Source organism: Oncorhynchus gorbuscha, linkage group LG04 (assembly GCF_021184085.1).
Source record: "Oncorhynchus gorbuscha isolate QuinsamMale2020 ecotype Even-year linkage group LG04, OgorEven_v1.0, whole genome shotgun sequence".
NCBI classification, from domain to species: Eukaryota; Metazoa; Chordata; class Actinopteri; order Salmoniformes; family Salmonidae; genus Oncorhynchus; species Oncorhynchus gorbuscha.
This window is the reverse complement of record NC_060176.1, coordinates 3,458,990-3,476,706: the sequence shown is the minus strand read 5'-3', so window position 1 is coordinate 3,476,706 and position 17,717 is coordinate 3,458,990.

The following is a 17,717-nucleotide window of genomic DNA, read 5'->3' as shown; positions in this document are numbered from 1 at the left end:
CCTGTCCTCTTCCTCTCCTCCTCTTCTCTTCTCTCCTGTCCTGTCCTCTTCCTCTCCTCTCCTCCTCTTCTCTTCTCTTCTGTCCTGTCCTCTTCCTCTCCTCTCCTCCTCTTCTCTTCTCTCCTGTCCTGTCCTCTTCGTCTCCTCTCCTCTCCTCCTCTTCTCTTCTCTTCTGTCCTGTCCTCTTCCTCTCCTCTCCTCCTCTTCTCTTCTCTCCTGTCCTGTCCTCTTCCTCTCCTCTCCTCCTCTTCTCTCCTGTCCTGTCCTCTTCCTCTCCTCCTCTTCTCTTCTCTTCTGTCATGTCCTCTTCCTCTCCTCTCCTCCTCTTCTCTTCTCTTCTCTTCTGTCCTGTCCTGTCCTCTTCCTCTCCTCTCCTCCTCTTCTCTTCTCTCCTGTCCTGTCCTCTTCCTCTCCTCTCCTCCTCTTCTCTTCTCTTCTGTCCTGTCCTGTTCCTCTCCTCTCCTCCTCTTCTCTTCTCTCCTGTCCTGTCCTCTTCGTCTCCTCTCCTCTCCTCCTCTTCTCTTCTCTTCTGTCCTGTCCTCTTCCTCTCCTCTCCTCCTCTTCTCTTCTCTCCTGTCCTGTCCTCTTCCTCTCCTCTCCTCCTCTTCTCTTCTCTCCTGTCCTCTTCCTCTCATGTCCTCCTCTTCTCTTCTCTCCTGTCCTGTCCTCTTCCTATTCTCTTCTCTTCTCTCCTGTCCCCTTCCTCTCCTCTCCTCCTCTTCTCTTCTCTCCTGTCCTGTCCTTTTCCTCTCCTCTCCTCCTGTTCTCTTCTCTCCTGTGCTCTTCCTCTCCTCTCCTCCTCTTCTCTCCTCTCCTGTCCTCTTCCTCTTCCTCTTCCTATTCTCTTCTCTTCTCTCCTGTCCTGTCCTGTCCTCTTCCTCTTCCTATTCTCTTCTCTTCTCTCCTGTCCTGTCCTCTTCCTCTCATCTCCTCCTCTTCTCTTCTCTCCTGTCCTGTCCTCTTCCTCTTCCTATTCTGTCGTCTTCCTCTTCCTCTCCTCTCCTCCTCTTCTCTTCTCTCCTATCCTGTCTTCTTCCTCTCCTCTCCTCCTCTTCTCTTCTCTCCTGTCCTGTCCTCTTCCTCTCCTCTCCTCCTCTTCTCTTCTCTCCTGTCCTGTCCTCTTCCTATTCTCTTCTCTTCTCTCCTGTCCTGTCCTCTTCCTCTCCTCTCCTTCTCTTCTATCCTGTCCTGTCCTCTTCCTCTCCTCTCCTCCTCTTCTCTTCTCTCCTGTCCTCTTCCTATTCTCTTCTCTTCTCTCCTGTCCTGTCCTCTTCCTCTTCCTCTTCATCTTCCTCTTCCTCTTCCTCTTCCTCTTCCTCTTCCTCTTCCTATTCTCTTCTCTTCTCTCCTGTCCTGTCCTGTCCTCTCCCTATTCTTTTCTCCTGTCCTGTCCTGTCCTCTTCCCCTTCCTATTCTCTTCTTTTCTCTTCTCTCCTCTCCTGTCCTGTCCTCTTCCCCTTCCTATTCTCTTCTTTTCTCTTCTCTTCTCTCCTGTCCTGTCCTCTTCCTATTCTCTTCTCTTCTCTCCTGTCCTGTACTGTCCTGTCTTGTCCTGTCATGTCCTGTCCTCACCTCCTCTTCTCTTCTCTCCTGTCCTGTCCTCTTCCTCTTCCTCTTCCTCTTCCTCTTCCTCTTCCTCTTCCTCTTCCTCTTCCTCTTCCTCTTCCTCTTCCTATTCTCTTCTGTGTCCTGTCCTGTCCTGTCCTCACCTCCTCTTCTCTTATCTCCTCTCCTGTCCTGTCCTGTCCTCTTCCTCTTCCTCTTCCTCTTCCTCTTCCTATTCTCTTCTGTGTCCTGTCCTGTCCTGTCCTCACCTCCTCTTCTCTTCTCTCCTGTCCTGTCCTCACCTCCTCTTCTCTTCTCTCCTGTCCTGTCCTCACCTCCTCTTCTCTTCTCTCCTGTCCTGTCCTCACCTCCTCTTCTCTTCTCTCCTGTCCTGTCCTCACCTCCTCTTCTCTTCTCTCCTGTCCTGTCCTCACCTCCTCTTCTCTTCTCTCCTGTCCTGTCCTCACTTCCTCTTCTCTTCTCTCCTGTCCTGTCCTCACCTCCTCTTCCCTTCTCTCCTGTCCTGTCCTCACCTCCTCTTCTCTTCTCTCCTGTCCTGTCCTCACCTCCTCTTCTCTTCTCTCCTGTCCTGTCCTCACCTCCTCTTCTCTTCTCTCCTGTCCTGTCCTTACCTCCTCTTCCCTTCTCTCCTGTCCTGTCCTCACCTCCTCTTCTCTTCTCTCCTGTCCTGTCCTCACCTCTTCTAACTGTGTGGAATGTTTTTCCCTTTTCCACCTAGATCACTCAAATCCCCCTCTACTTTTCTCCACCCCTGTTAGGGGTCTGAAGCGAATTAGAGAAAGCAGGATATCCAATTTATTGGGAGATATATCTCTCTCTCTTTCGCTCTCTCTCTCTTTCTCTCACACACACATACACACACACTCTCTCTCCCCTCTCCCTGCACCGTCTTGTGTTATTTTACAATTCATTGAATTGGTTGTTTACAGTCAGGGTTAGGGGCTAGGGTAGAAGTTCCTAAGGTGGTAGGGGCTAGCGGCTAAGGAGGAAGTGTCTAGGGGTTAGGATGGGGCCCTCCTGTCTGGCCACCCCTGTGAGGGTTATTGTATTATGGGACCTGAGAGTTTAGCGGGAATCTCTGGGTTGGTAGAAATAAGATCATCTCTAATGGAGAGAGGGGGAGAGAAAGAGGAGGGTCGAGGAGGAGAGAGGGGGAGAGAAAGAGGAGAGGAGGAGAGAGGGGGAGAGAAAGAGGAGGGGCGAGGAGGAGAGAGGGGGAGAGAAAGAGGAGAGGAGAGGGGGAGAGAGAGGAGAGGAGAGAAGGAGAAAGGGGGAGAGAAAGAGGAGAGGAGGAGAGAGGGGGAGAGAAAGAGGAGGGGCGAAGAGGAGAGATGGGGAGATAAAGAGGAGGGAAGAGGAGGAGAGAGGGGGAGAGAAATAGGAGGGGCGAGGAGGAGAGAGGGGGAGAGAAAGAGGAGGGGCGAGGAGGAGAGAGGGGGAGAGAAAGTGGAGAAGAGAGGAGGAGAGAGGGGGAGAGAAAGAGGAGGGGCGAGGAGGAGAGAGGGGGAGAGAAAGAGGAGAGGAGAGGAGGAGAGTGGGGGAGAGAAAGAGGAGAGGAGAGGAGGAGAGAGGGGGGGAGAGGCTGAGAGAAAGAGGAGAGGAAGAGAGAGGGGGAGAGAAAGAGGAGAGGAGAGGAGGAGAGAGGGAAAGAGGAGAGGAGAGGAGGAGAAAGGGGGAGAAAGAAGAAGAGAGGAGGGAGGAGAGAGGGCGAGAGAAAGAGGAGAGGAGGAGAAAGGGGGAGAGAAAGAGGAGACGAGAGGAGGAGAGAGGGGGAGAGAAAGAGGAGAGGAGAGGAGGAGAGAGGGGGAGAGAAAGAGGAGGGGAGAGAAAGAGGAGAGAGGGGGAGAGAAAGAGGAGAGGAGAGGAGAGAGAGGAGAGGAGAGGAGAGGAGAGGAGAGGAGAGGAGAGGAGAGGAGAGGAGAGGAGAGGAGAGGAGAGGAGAGGAGAGGAGAGGGGGAGAGAAAGAGGAGGGGAGAGGAGGAGAGAGGGGTGGACTACTTGGGATTTGTTCCCCTCTGTAAAACTAAGAACTAGCTCTCACAGTCTGACATCAGAATTAAACGTTTATCCATGTTTCTCAAACGACAAATTTTGAAGTTGTTGAAAATGTCAAAATTCAAAGTGTTTAATGTTAAGGCTAGGCATTAACTCCAAATTGTAAGGTTAGGGTTCAGTTTAAGCATTAACACCGAAATCCTAAGGTTAGGCATTAACTCCAAAAGGTTAAGGTTTGGGACAGGCTTAAAGCAAAAATATAAAAAATAACTTTCTGTTGCTGGACTTCAACTTGCATCTGCCTCTAGGAATGCACCCCTTGTCTATCCATCTTTCTGTCTGCCTGCATACCTGTCTGTCGATGTGTCCACCATCTGTCCTTCCGTCTGTCCGTATGTCTGTCTGTTTTAGAATAAACCACTTGTGTGTACAGTAGGGTTGTTACTAATAGTTTTGGGGATGACCTGAGACAGACAGACGTGTGTGAGAGGTTTGTTAGTAATAGTTTTGGGGAGGTACGGTATGACCTCACTCCATAATGTGTCCATCCACCTCTAATCTCTTTAAGGTGATGTTCTTTTTCCCATCAGCCCTGTCCCTAATGGCAGCACTATGATAAATCTAATAGTCCTAACATAACACACATCTCAACTTTTACACCGTCTCATCCCAATCCACCCCAAAACTATATGTTTTATGTCCTGCCCAGCTCAGTCCTGTAGAACAGAGTACCACAAAGTAATGACTCCTCTGGAAAATGTATATATTGCCTTTGATTTTTGCCTGCTTTCTCGCTTTAGTGGGATAACAATTGATTTTTTTGTGCATTAGCCTTTAAATTAGAAATGTTATTTGCAGAAGGTCCTTTCGTGATCAATGCGAGAAATCTAGATTTATTACTGTGATGTAATAAGAGAGTTTGGCTACAGAAGAGCCAGAGAGGTAGGGTACTGCTAAGAGAGAAGACAAGAGTGTGTGTGTGTGTGTGTGTGTGTGTGTGTGTGTGTGTGTGTGTGTGTGTGTGTGTGTGTGTGTGTGTGTGTGTGTGTGTGTGTGTGTGTGTGTGTGTGTGTGTGTGTGTGTGTGTGTGTGTGTGTGTGCGTGCGTGCGTGCGTGCGTGCGTGCGTGCGTGCGTGCGTGCGTGCGTGCGTGCGTGCGTGCGTGCGTGCGTGCGTGCGTGCAAGTGTTTCCGCTTGCGTAGACAGCCTTGGAGACAATATTCCATCCCTGTGCTTCAGCTCCACTCAAGTAACCTTTCCTGAAGCTTTGCTTGAGTTTCCGTGGTCTTTTAGTAATTAGAACACTTACAAAAACTCCCATCTGGTCCTTGGGAGCCAAAATACATATAAGCACCACATCCATTTCATTCTCTTCCTTCTTCTCATCCTCCTCTTCTCCCCCTCCTCCTCCTCTTCATATTATCATAATCTCTTTATCTTGTTTTTGTATTTATTTGAAAGCCTCTTCACACACTCACATTCTGTACATCCTGTCCTTCTACCTCTTTCAAGAGCTCCTTTGAAGATGTGCACACTCTGAATGTGTGTGTGTGTGTGTGTGTGTGTGTGTGTGTGTGTGTGTGTGTGTGTGTGTGTGTGTGTGTGTGTGTGTGTGTGTGTGTGTGTGTGTGTGTGTGTGTGTGTGTGTGTGTGTGTGTGTGTGTGTGTGTGTGTGTGTGTGTGTGTGTGTGCGTGCGTGCGTGCGTGTGTGCTCACACTCAAAATCCTACTTCTTCTTTTTTTGCAACAAGCTCTCAAAGTCTCACTGCAGAATCCAACGTTTGTCCATAAACATCACATTAAGAAAGTGTAGACATTCATTCCGAATGGTTAAAGATGCAGTCCAGGATCTTAAGCACAACAAATTCATAACATATTGGATTAGTAGCATATCACATGAATTGCAAAATTTGTAACATATCACACTAAATGGATGACGTACTACAGAATTGGCTCGTGAGCACCACTTTCAAATCTAATGGCTGAAGTTTTACAAAATATTGAAAAAGCATTATTAAGGGTTAATGTTTAGGATAGGGTTAAAAAAAATAAAAAATAAAAAAGTGTGATTGAACAAGCGACACTCGGAGCCGGAACTTGCAGTTTACGCCCATCTACCATCCCTGTCCACAATGCTCAAACCCAAGCCAACTTAATGGTAATAGTGCTCACCGCTCCACCTACTGGCTGGTTTTGATGTCATCTCCTGGTGTCCCGTTTACCTGGACGGACTTCCAATTAACAATTCATCAAAGGGTGATTTTCAGAATGCAACGTTATAACCACCCTGTACGAGTTATACAGTGCACACACACACACACACACACACACACACACACACACACACACACACACACACACACACACACACACACACACACACACACACACACACACACACACACACACACACACACAGACACACAGTCCTCTTCTTCTACTAACAATAAGAGGTAATGAGATCTCTGGTCCTTCAGGGGGAAAGACAGAACAACATTTATCTTGTTTCCTTATTCTTCTCTTTCTATCTCTCTCTCTTTATCCACCTCTCTCTCTCTCTCTCTTTCTCTCTCTCTCTCTCTCTCTCTCTCCATCTATCTCTCTCTCCTTCTCTGTCCTCTGTGTGTTCTGTTCAGTGTTTTCTCCTACTGTCTCTATGGTACCTGCCAGCCAGACGCTGTGCTGTGGTGGTTGGAGGGGGACTCATTGATTTTTCTCCCCACTTTTCTTCCTCCCCCTCTCTTTCCTTCCCCTCTCCCTCCTCCCCCTCTCTTTCCTCCCCCTCTCCCTCCTCCCCCTCTCTTTCCTTCCCCTCCCTCCTCACCTTCTCTTTCCTTCCCCTCTCCCTCCTCCCCCTCTCTTTCCTTCCCCTATCTCTCCTCCTCCTCTATTTTCTCCAGGGTTTTGACAGAATCATGGAAACAAAGGAAGTGCTCTGTGACAGAAAGAAAACCTTTTATTCAGACTGAGGGAACGGCTGCTTCACGCTAGCAACAGTATGGTTAATCACACACACACCGATACACACACAGACACCGATAAACTCACACACACTCACACACAACTAACATAGGTGAAACAGCCTTTTATTCAACCACAGAAACACAACAGAGACACAGAGAGAGACACAGAGAGACACAGACAAAAAGACACGGACAGAGACAGACAGAGACACAGACAGATAGACAGACAGAGACGGACAGTACTGCATTGCAGTATTTACACAATATTTACACACTATTTACTCAGTATTACACAGTATTACACAGTATTACTCAGTATTACACAGTATTATACAGTATTATACAGCATTACACAGTATTACACAGTATTATACAGTATTACACAGTATTACACAGTATTACACAGTATTACACAGTATTACTCAGTATTACTCAGTGACAAATAACAACTGCTCCAAAATCAAAGAATAGAATACAATATAATACAATGGTTACTAACTGACCACACTGTACAGTCTCATATCTTATATCAGATCTTTCTGAGTCTGATTTTAGATCAGATAAGCAGAGGAGGTCCTAGCGCATAGGTCTATTCATTAAATGAAAGATTTTAACCCCAAAGATAAAATGAACTGTGATTCAATTTAACAAATATTCATCATTATTGAGATGATGTGGATATCAAATCGCTTCTGTGTCATTTTAGCTTCAGTTCTACCAGATTGCCAGGCATGTGTGCCTGTAACTCATATCTACAGCAATATACGGAGGTGCGTGTGTGTGTGTGTGTGTGTGTGTGTGTGTGTGTGTGTGTGTGTGTGTGTGTGTGTGTGTGTGTGTGTGTGTGTGTGTGTGTGTGTGTGTGTGTGTGTGTGTGTGTGTGTGTGTGTGTGTGTGTGTGTGTGTGTGTGTGTGTGTGTGTGTGTGAAGTTAATCTGCAAGAGCGTGTGTGTGCTTGCGTGCTCACATCCACAGCAATATGCTGAGTTAATCTTTATTGAATTGTTGCTGTAATGTGAATATCTGCAGTTCAGGAGAGAAGGGGTGCAAGAGTACACTGACTATACTGACATACAGTGCATTTGGAAAGTATTCAGACCCCTTGACTTTTTCCACATTTTGTTACGTTACCTTATTCTAAAATGTATTATATGTCACGCCTTGGTCTTAGTATTTTGTGTTTTCATTATTATTTGTTCAGGCCAGGGTGTGACATGGGTTTATTGTGTTGTCGTATTGGGTTTTTTGTAGGCATTGGGATTGTGGCTGATTAGGGGTGTGTCTAGCACAGGCTTGGCTGCCTGAGGCCGTTCTCAATCAGAGTCAGGTGATTCTCGTTGTCTCTGATTGGGAACCATATTTAGGTAGCCTGGGTTTCACTGTGTATTTAGTGGGTGATTGTTCCTGTCTCTGTGTAGTGTTCACCAGATAGGCTGTAATTAGGTTTTTCACGTTCCGTTTGTTGTTTTGTATTTATTTAGTTATTTCATGTCTCGCAATATTCTTCATTAAAGAACATGAGTAACCACCACGCTGCATTTTGGTCCGACTCTCCTTCAACAGACGAACGCCGTTACATTATATTGTTTTTTTCCCTCATCAATCTACACACAATACCCCATAACAACAAATCAAAAACATGTTTTTTTTAATTTTGAAAGTATATTTTTTTAAATACAAAATTGAAATATCACATTTACATAAATATTCAGACCCTTTACTCAGTACTTTGTTGAAGCACCTTTGGCCGTGATTACAGCCTTGAGGGGTCTTTGGTATGACGCTACAAGCTTGGCACACCGGTATTTGGGGAGTTTCTCCCATCCTTCTCTGCAGATCCTCTCAAGCTCAGTCAGGTTGGATGGGGAGCATCGCTGCACAGCTATTTTCAGGTCTCTCCAGAGATTTTCAATCGGGTTCAAGTACGGGCTCTGGCTGGGCCACTCAAGGACATTCAGAGACTGGTCCCGCTGCGTTGTCTTGGCTGTGTGCTTAGGGTCGTTGTCCTGTTGGAAGGTGAACCTTCACCCCAGTCTGAGGTCCTGAGAGCTCTGGACCAGGTTTTCATCAAGGATCTCTCTGTACTTTTATCTGTTCATCTTTGCCTCGATCCTGACTAGTCTCCCAGTCCCTGTCGCTGAAAAACATCCCCACAGCATGATTCTGCCACCACTATGCTTCACCGTAGGGATGGTGCCAGGTTTCCTCCAGATGTGACACTTGGCATTAAGGCCAAAGAGTTCAATCTTGGTTTCATCAGACCAGAGAATCTTGTTTCAAATGGTTTGAGAGTCCTTGGCAAACTCCAAGTGGGCTGTCATGTGCCTTTTACTGAGGAGTGGCTTCTGTCTGGCCACTCTACCATAAAAGCCTGATTGGTGGAGTGCTGCAGAGATGGTTATCTTTCTGGAAGGTTCTCCCATCTCCACAGAGGAAATATGTGGGTTCTTGGTCACCTGACTGACCAAGGCCCTTCTCCCCCAATTGCTCAGTTTGGCCGGGCAGCCAGCTCTAGGAAGAGTCTTGGTGGTTCCAAACTGTTTCCATTTAAGAATGATGGAGGCCACTGTGTTGTTGGAGACCTTCAACGCTGCAGACATTTTTGATACACTTCCCCAGATCTGTGCCTCGACACAATCCTGTCTCGTAGCTCTGTGGACAATTCCTTCAACCTCATGGCTTGGTTTTTGCTCTGACACGCACTGTCAACTGAGGGACCTTATATAGACAGGTGTGTCCCTTTCCAAATCATGTCCAATCAATTAACTTTATCACAGGTGGACTACAATGAAGTTGTAGAAACATCTCAAGGAGGATCAATGGAAACAGGATGTACCTGAGCTCAATTTAGAGTCTCATAGCAAAAGGTCTGAATACTTATGGAAATAAGGCATTTCTGTTTAGTTATTTTTATAAATTTGCAAACATTTCTGAAAAACTTGTTTTAATTTGTCATTATGAGATTGTTGAGGGAAAAAGTATTGAATACATTTTAGAATAAGGCTGTAAGGTAACAAAAATGTGGAAAATGTCAAGAGGTCTGAATACTTTCCAAATGCCATGTATACTGACATATACTGACATATACTGTATACAATCAATTCATATTGAACAGTCAAAAACAGTTGAGAGTCAGTGTTGATAGCCAATGCTTATAGCCATTATAGAGAGTCAATGTTGAGAGTCAGTGTTGATAGCCAATGTTGAGAGTCGGTGTTGATAGCCAGTGTTTTATAGCCAGTATTGAGAGTCAGTGTTGATAGCCAGTATTGAGAGTCAATGTTGAGAGTCATTGTTGATAGCCAGTGTTGAGAATCAGTGTTGATAGCCAGTATTGAGAGTCAGTGTTGAGAGTCTGTGCTGATAGCCAGTGTTGAGAGTCAGTGTTGAGAGTCAATGTTGATAGCCAGTGTTGAGAGTCTGTGTTGATAGCCAGTGTCGAGAGTCAGTGTTGAGAGTCAGTGTCGAGAGTCTGTGTTGATAGCCAGTGTTTTATAGCCAGTATTGAGAGTCAGTGTTGATAGCCAGTATTGAGAGTCAATGTTGAGAGTCATTGTTGATAGCCAGTGTTGAGAATCAGTGTTGATAGCCAGTATTGAGAGTCAGTGTTGAGAGTCTGTGTTGAGAGTCTGTGTTGAGAGTCTGTGTTGATAACCAGTGTTGAGTCAGTGTTGAGAGTCAGTGTTGAGAGTCAGTGTTGAGAGTCAGTGTTGAGAGTCTGTGTTGAGAGTCTGTGTTGAGAGTCTGTGTTGAGAGTCTGTGTTGAGAGTCAGTGTTGAGAGTCAGTGTTGAGAGTCAGTGTTGAGAGTCAGTGTTGATAGCCAGTGTCGAGAGTCAGTGTTGAGAGTCAGTGTCGAGAGTCTGTGTTGATAGCCAGTGTTTTATAGCCAGTGTTGAGAGTCTGTGCTGATAGCCAGTGTTGAGAGTCAGTGTTGAGAGTCAGTGTTGATAGCCAGTGTTGAGAGTCTGTGTTGATAGCCAGTGTCGAGAGTCAGTGTTGAGAGTCAGTGTCGAGAGTCTGTGTTGATAGCCAGTGTTGAGAGTCAGTGTTGAGAGTCTGTGTTGATAACCAGTGTTGAGTCAGTGTTGAGAGTCAGTGTTGAGAGTCAGTGTTGAGAGTCAGTGTTGAGTCAGTGTTGAGAGTCTGTGTTGAGAGTCTGTGTTGAGAGTCTGTGTTGAGAGTCAGTGTTGAGAGTCAGTGTTGAGAGTCAGTGTTGATAGCCAGTATTTTTTTCCCAAGATGGAGTAGCAGTGCAGACGTGGTTTGTTGTCCTCTCATGTACTTTTGTATTTTTCACCTTTTTTTGTATATATTTCAATTTATTTATTTTTTTATTTTCTCTTTTCCATTTTTAAATTAAATATACTTTCCGGTAACCGGCCTCACCCAGAACCTCCATCAGAAGCGAGTCATCAGAAGCTAACCAGCTAATTAGCTATTAGCTATTTAGCCATTGTTAGCCACTGCTAGCGGCCTTTCCTTCTGCACAGACACCAGATGTTTTTTTTAGCCTGGATAATACTTGCCAGCATCTGACTGTTTTCTCCACTACAACACTGGATTCCTGCCGTAAACCCTGGACCATTACTCCTAATCATCACAGCTAGCTAGCTGCCACCGAGTGACCCAGCCCCGAAGTTAGCCCTGAGCCAGGCCCACCTCCTGGCCTACTCTGTGATCACCCGGCTACTCGGCCGATGCCTTCCCGGACTCTACCCTAACACGGCTAGAATCCACTACTCCACCGGATCCTTGCCATAAGCTCTGGACCTGTGCATCGGATCATCGCTGCTACCGAGTGGCTATAGTGGCTAATGCCCCTGCCCCGAAGCTAGCACCAGTTAGCAGCGAGCCAGGCGCATCACCCGGCTAGCAAACAAAATTACTACAACTACAATTACCTTTTTTGCCATCTAGACCCGTTATCGAAATGTCGCCACGCCGTACCACAATGACTGGTCTGCCAATTTAACTCCATCCGCTGTGGCCTCAACCGGCCTTTGCCGGATGTCGGAGAAGACGCTTCTACTTACCCCAGCCTGCTAACTTTAAACGATGTGTCTCCCGCGTGCTAGCGTAGTAACGACTTCCCCGCGCCTTCCCTGTTCCATCTATTGCTGTTCACTGGACCCTATGATCATTTGGCTACATAGCTGATGCCTGCTGTTCACTGTTCATTAATCACGGTACTCTGTTTAGTTTACTTTTTGTTTCTCTGTCGGCCCCAACTCAGGCCATGTGTGTAGTTAACCGACCCTCTCTACCCATTCATCACCATTTTACCTATTGTTGTTGTCTTGGATGATTAGCTGTTGTTGTTTTACCCGGTGTTGCCTTAGCTAGTTCTCCCAATCAACACCTGTCATTACTTTATGCTTCGCTTTATGTCTCTCTCAAATGTCAATATGCCTTGTACACTGTTGTTTAGGATAGTTATTGTCTTAGTTTACTGTGGAGCCTCTAGTCCCACTCAACATGCCTCAGATACCTCCTTTGTTCCACCTCCCACACATGTAGTGACCTCACCCAGCATAACTAACCTGTCCAGAGATGCATTCTCTTTTATCATCACTCGGTGCCTGGGTTTACCTCCACTGTACCCGCACCCCACCATAGCCCTGCCTGTACATTATGTCCTGAATCTATTCTACCATGCCCAGAAATCTGCTCTTTTTATTCTCTGTCCCCAACGCACTAGAAGACCAGTTTTGATAGCTTTAGCAGTACCCTCGTCTTACTCCTCCTCTGTTCCTCGGTGATGTGGAGGTTAACCCAGGCACTGCGTGGAGGTTAACCCAGGCCCCCAGGTACTCTCATTTGTTGACTTCTGTAACGAAAAGGACTTGGTTTCATGCATGTCAACATCAGAAGCCTCCTCCCTAAGTTTGTTTTAATCACTGCTTTAGCACACTCCGCCAACCCTGATGTCCTTGCCGTGTCTGAATCCTGGCTAAGGAAGGCCATCAAAAATTCAGAGATTTCCATCTCCAACTACAACATTTTCCGTCAAGATAGAACTTCCAAAGGGGGAGGAGTTGCAATCTACTGCAGAGATAGCTTGCAAATCTCTGTCATACTTTCCAGGTCTATGCCCAAACAGTTCGAGCTTCTAAATTTTAAAATGTATCTTTCCAGTAAAAAGTCTCTCACTGTTGCCGCCTATTATAGACCCCCCTCAGCTCCCAGCTGTGAATTGATTGCCCCCCATCTATCTTCAGAGCTCAGTCTATTAGGTGACCTAAACTGGGACATGCTTAAAACCTCTTGCGACGAGCAATCCCGGACCCGGGATCGTAATCATAGCCTCAAACGAATTAGCATAACGCAGCGGACATAAATACCCCTAGAAACTTTTCCTATTCATGAAAATCGCAAATGAAATGAATTAAATATATTCAAACACAAGCTTAGCCTTTTGTTAACAACACTGTCATCTCAGTATTTCAAAATATGCGTTACAGCCAACGCTAGACAAGCATTTGTGTAAGTTTATCATGACATAATGCTATGCTAGGCTCTGCTGGCAGCAGGCAACATTTTCACGAAAATAAGAAAAGCAACCAAATTAAATCATTTACCTTTGAAGAACTTCAGATGCTTTCACTCAGGAGACTCCCAGTTAGATAGCAAATGTTCCTTTTTTCCAAAAATATTATTTTTGTAGGCGAAATAGCTCCCGTTTGTTCATCATGCTTGGCTGGGAAATCGACCGGAAAATGCTACAACTATAACGCCGAACTTTTTTCAAGATTTGATCCATAATATCGACAGAAACATGGCAAACGTTGTTTAGGATCCATCCTCAAGGTGATTTTAACATATATATTCGATAATATATCCATCGAGGCAATTGGTTTCTCATAAGAAGCGATTGGAAAAATGGCTACCTCAGTATTTTACGCAAGATTTTCTGCGGGAGACACCATGTGACCACATGCTATATATGGTCCCTTACGGCTATTCTTCAATGGAAATGCGTAAAAAGACGTCACAATGCTGTAGACACCTTGGGGAATACGTGGAAAACGTAAGCTCATTCGTAGCTCATTCACAGCCATCTAAGTAATCATTGGCATGAGGCGGTTTCAAAAAATGCGGGACTTCCTGATTGGATTTTTATCTGGGTTTCGCCTGTAACATCAGTTCTGTGGCACTCACAGACAATATATTTGCAGTTTTGGAAACGTCAGAGTGTTGTCTATCCAAAGCTGTCAATTATATGCATAGTCGAACATCTTTGTGTGACAAAATATCTTGTTTAAAACGGGAACGTTTTTCATCCAAAAATGTTAATAGCGCCCCCTAATGCTTTCAACACCCCGGCAGTCCTACAATCTAAGCTAGATGCCCTCAATCTCACACAATTTATCAAGGAACCCACCAGGTACAACCCTAAATCCGTAAACATGGGCACCCTCATAGATATTATCCTGACCAACTTGCCCTCCAAATATACCTCTGCTGTTTTCAATCAGGATCTCAGCAATCACTGCCTCATTGCCTGCATCCGCTATGGGTCCTCGGTCAAACGACCACCCCTCATCACTGGCAAATGCTCCCTAAAACACTTCTACGAGCAGGCCTTTCTAATCGATCTGTCCCGGGTATGCTGGAAGGATATTGACCTCATTCCATCAGTCGAGGGTGCCTGGTCGTTCTTAAAAAGTAATTTCCTCACCATCTTAAATAAGCATGCCCCCTTCAAAAAATGTAGAACTAAGAACAGATATAGCCAGACCTGACTGCCCTCGACCAGCACAAAAACATCCTGTGGCAAACTGCACTAGCATCGAATAGTCCCCGCGATATGCAACTTTTCAGAGAAGTCAGGAAAGCAAAGGTTAGCTTTTTCAAACAGAAATTTGCATCCTGTAGCTCTAACTCCAAAAGGTATTGGAACACTGTAAAGTCCATGGTGAATAAGAGCACCTCCTCCCAGCTGCCCACTGCACTGAGGCTAGGTAACACTGACACCACCAATAAATCCACGATAATTGAGAATTTCAATAAGCATTTTTCTACGACTGGCCATGCTTTCCTCCTGGCTACCCCAGCCCCGCCAACTGTACGCACCCCCTACAGCTACTTGCCCAAGCCTCCCCAGCTTCTCCTTCACCCAAATCCAGATAGCAGATATTCTGAAAGAGCTGCAAAACCTGGACCCGTACAAATCAGCTGGGCTAGACAATCTGGACCCTCTCTTTCTAAAATTATCCGCCGCCATTGTTGCAACCCCTATTACCAGTCTGTTCAACCTCTCTTTCGTATCGTCCAAGATCTCTAAAGATCGGAAAACTGTCGCTGTCATCCCCCTCTTCAAAGAGGGTGACACTTTAGACCCAAACAGTTAAAGACCTATATCCATCCTGCCATGCCTTTCTAAAGTCTTCGAAAGCCAAGTTAATAAACAGATCACTGACCATTTCAAATCCCACTGTACCTTCTCTGCTGTGCAATCCGGTTTCCAAGCTGGTTACGGGTGGACCTCAGCCACGCTCAAGGTACTAAACGATATCATAACCACCATCGATAAAAGAAAGCATTGTGCAGCCGTCTTCATCGACCTGGCCAAAGCTTTCGACTCTGTCAATCAACGTATTCTTATCGGCAGACTCAACAGCCTTGGTTTCTCAAATGACTGCCTCGCCTGGTTCACCAACTACTTCTCAGACTGAGTTCAGTGTGTCAAATCGGAGGGCCGGTTGTCTGGACCTCTGGAAGTCTCTATGGGGGTACCACAGGGTTCAATTCTCGGGCCGACTCTTTTCTCTGTATATATCAACGATATCGCTCTTGCTGCGGGTGATTCCCTGATCCACCTCTACGCAGACGACACCATTCTGTATACATCTGGCCCTTTATTGGACACTGTGTTAACTAACTTCCAAACGAGCTTCAATTCCATACAACACTCCTTCCGTGGCCTCCAACTGCTCTTAAACACTAGTAAAACCAAATGCATGCTTTACAACAGTTCACTGCTCGCACCCGCCCGCCCGACTAGCATCACTAATCTGGACGGTTCTGACTTAGAATATGTGGACAACTACAAATACCTAGGTGTCCGGCTAGACTGTAAACTCTCCTTCCAGACTCATATTAAACATCTCCAATCCAAAATTAAATCTAGAATCGGCTTCCTATTTCGCAACAAAGCCTCCTTCACTCATGCCGCGAAACATACCCTCATAAAACTGACTATCCTACCGATCCTCGACTTCGGCGATGTCATTTATAAAATTGCTTCAAATACTCTACTCAGCAAACTGGATGCAGTCTATCACAGTGCCATCCGTTTCATCACCAAAGCCCCTTATACCACCCACCACTGCGACCTGTATGCTCTAGTCGGCTGGCCCTCGCTACATATTCGTTGCCAGACCCACTGGCTCCAGGTCATCTATAAGTCTATGCTAGGTAAAGCTCCGCCTTATCTCAGCTCACTGGTCACGATAAAAACACCCACCCGTAGCACGCACTCCAGCAGGTATATCTCACTGGTCATCCCCAAAGCCAACACATAATTTGGCCGCCTTTCCTTCCAGATCTCTGCTGCCAATAACTGGAACGAATTGCAAAAATCGCTGAAGCTGGAGACTTATATTTCCCTAACTAACTTTAAACATCAGCTATCTGAGCAGCTAACCGATCGCTGTAGCTGTACATAGCCCATCTGTAAATAGCCCACCCAATCTACCTACCTCATCCCTATATTGTTTATATTTACTCTTCTGCTCTTTTGCACACCAGTATTTCTACTTGCGCATTATCATCTGCTCATCTATCACTCCAGTGTTAATTTGCTAAACTGTAATTACTTCGCTACTATGGCCTATTTATTGCCTTACCTCCGCACGCCATTTGCACACACTGTTTATAGAATTTCTTTTTTTTCTATTGTGTTATTGACGGTACGCTTGTTTATTCCATGTGTAACTATGTGTCGTTGTTTGTGTCAAACTGCTTTGCTTTATCTTGGCCAGGTCACAGTTGTAAATGAGAACTTGTTCTCAACTAGCCTACCTGGTTAAATAAATCTAAATAAAACATTTTTTAAAGAGTCAGTGTTGAGAGACAGTGTTGATAGCCAGTATTGGTTAGTCAGTGTTGAGAGTCAGTGTTGATAGACAGTGTTGAGAGTCCGTGTTGAGAGGCAGTGTTGATACCAGTGATAAAAAGCCTTACTGACAGAGGAGAGGAAAGAGCTGGGGAGAGAGAGGAGAAAATTAAAGAACATACTGTAGAAAGGTAGGAAAAAGGATGGACAGAGAGAGGAGGGGAAGAGAGAGAGGGGGGAGAGAGAGGGAGGACAGAGAGAAAGCGGAGGATAAGAGAGAGGAGGACAGAGAGAGGGGGAGAGAGAGGGGGAGAGAGAGGGAGGACAGAGAGAGGGGGAGAGAGAGGGAGGACAGAGAGAAAGTGGAGGATAAGAGAGAGAGGACAGAGAGAGGGGGAGAGAGAGGGGGAAGAGAGAGGGGGAGAGAGGGGAGGACAGAGAGAAAGCGGAGGATAAGAGAGAGGAGGACAGAGAGAGGGGAGAGAGAGGGGGAAGAGAGAGGGGGAGAGAGAGGGAGGACAGAGAGAGGGGGAGAGAGGGGGGACAGAGAGAGGAGGGGAAGAGAGAGGGAGGACAGAGAGAGAGCGGAGGGTAAGAGAGAGGGGACAGAGAGAGGGGGAGAGAGAGGGGGAAGAGAGAGGGGGACAGAGAGAAGAGGGGAAGAGAGAGAGTAGGGACAGAGAGAGGGGGGAGAGAGAGGGGGAGAGATGAAGGACAGAGAGAGAGTGGAGGGTAAGAGAGAGGGGGACAGTGAGGGGGGAAGAGAGAGTGGGGGAGAGGAAGGACAGAGAGAGAGCGGAGGGTAAGAGAGAGGGGGACAGAGAGAGGGGGAAAGAGAGGGGGAAGAGAGAGAGGGGGGACATAAGGAGAGGGCATAGAGAGGTAGGAGAGAGGGGGACAGAGAGGAGGCTAGGAGAGAGGGAGGAGAGTGGAGGCAGGGCCGGTGAGTGTTGAGGGCCTGTAGTTAGCGTCTGTAGTGATTCTGACTCATTTTGAAGCGTAATGTTTTCCTCTCAGAGCCTCTCTCAGCTAAATGCCCCATCTGGTGCCATCTCACCCTCTACAGGACAGAAATCAATAACAATCATTTCCCTAAGACTCTCTTTCTGACACACACAAGCACACACAGAGGGAGA